Source organism: Octopus bimaculoides, chromosome 1 (genome assembly GCF_001194135.2).
Source record: "Octopus bimaculoides isolate UCB-OBI-ISO-001 chromosome 1, ASM119413v2, whole genome shotgun sequence".
NCBI classification, from domain to species: Eukaryota; Metazoa; Mollusca; class Cephalopoda; order Octopoda; family Octopodidae; genus Octopus; species Octopus bimaculoides.
This window is the reverse complement of record NC_068981.1, coordinates 77512994-77515212: the sequence shown is the minus strand read 5'-3', so window position 1 is coordinate 77515212 and position 2219 is coordinate 77512994.

The following is a 2219-nucleotide window of genomic DNA, read 5'->3' as shown; positions in this document are numbered from 1 at the left end:
ATATATATATATATATATATATATATATATATATATATATATATATATACTCTTTTACTCTTTTACTTGTTTCAGTCATTTGACTGCGGCCATGCTGGAGCACCGCTTTTAGGCGAGAAAATCGACCTCATGACTTATGCTTTGTAAGCCTAGTACTTATTCTTTCGGTGTCTTTTTGCCGAACCGCTAAGTTACGGGGACGTAAATACACCAGCATCGGTTGTCAAGCGATAGTAGGGGGACAAACACATATATATAGCAATAAGAAAATGGAGGAGAATAGGTGGTATTCATCAACTTGCAGACATTGTATTGTGTCAATTTACTTGTTTACTAAAAGGACAATAATAACAATATACAAACACATGTGCCATGTTATGTCATATCAGCAACTAAAGAAATGCCATATAGTGACTGTCACTATATGTAATTTTTTTTAATTATTGATATGACATAATATGTCACATGTGTTTGTATATTGTTATCATTGCCCTTTTAGTAAACAAATAAACAAGGTATCATCTTCTCCATCGAGGATACGAACCCAATATTGAATAGCTTGGGATTAAAGGGACCATAACTTTTTAATACCCTATTATAGAACATTAGGGATCTGCAAGGTGTAGACATGGAGGTCTTCAAAAAACGTCTAGACAGTTTTTTATCTGCAATTCCGGAAGAACGCACATCACGGCAGGAAATACAAAGAAGATCGGCAACGTCCAACTCGATACTTCACCAGAAGCAATACTGGAAAAATTCCCAGATGCAGTAAAGGCGGTGCACCAGGATGGCCCCAGCTTCTGGCTGAAACCCATAAACGAAAAAGGATAAAAGATACACACACACACACACATACACACACACATATGTGTGTGTTTGAGTGTATATGTGTGTATGTGTGTGCATGTGTGTGCGTGTGTGTGTGTGTGTGTGTGTGTGTGTACACACACATATATATATATATACACACACACACATGTGCATTTGCGCATCACATATATAACACTCACACACATATGTACGAACATACATACACATGCTCATATACTCACATCAATAGGTTTGAGAATAATTTTGAAAATTTGGGGTGTTCAAGCACAAAAAAATGTCTATCTGGCACGTTTCTGCTAATTCGATCTCAAAGCAAAATCCGTGAAGAATTGTTAGAATTTCCCAAACTTTAGTTCGTAATTACATATAGTTAAGGCCTAAATTCTAACGCTGACGGGGAGAAATGAACACACGCACGCGCACCCGCAGTGACACTCACACGCACACGTCCATACACACACTTACATGCGCGCACAAACGCAAACGCATCATCGCACGCACCTACACAAACATATACACACATGCGCGCAGACATACAAGCAAAAGTATGTAGATAATTATATCTGCATGTGGCGTGAATCCCCGCCACATAAATATATTTACATACATACATGCATACATACACACAAAACACACACACACACACGCACACACACACACATATATATACATATATATATACATATATATATATATATATATATATATACACGTGTATACGGACATAGTTATATGCATAAATACACATATGTGTTATAGATATTTTATACACACACATACACACACACGCACACACAAGCTCACACAAACATTCACTACCACCCCCACACCTATACACACGCACATTTAGATATATTCAAATATTCGAAGGTGAAGTTGTTACGCGCATACAGTTTGGGGTGTTATGTCGGTGTTATGAAACTATACTACGTGCAACAATAGTGTAAATACATACGTATAACTATTTCAATTGATTATCTTATCTATTAACAAATTAATTGAAATTCTTTAGAATTAAAATTATTATTGAATTATCATATAGTTTACCAGATGCATAAAGATTCGGAATTAAGAATGAAAAGTTCTTCGTAAAATTATTGAATTAGGAAGCGTTTAGTTAAAACGCTAACATAATTGACGTATGTGAGCATCTATTTTCTGAAGTCGTTATTTGAAGAGAAAAAATATATCAGAATTATCGATACAAATCCAAATAATCGCACTGAAGTATATAATATTTAATAAAATGTTTAGTTTTATATATGTTTCGTTTTCAAGAAATAATTCAAAATATCGCTATGATTGTTCACATAAATTCAGTTAGCATATCATATAAAACATACCTGATACATATGGATATATATATATATATATATATATATATA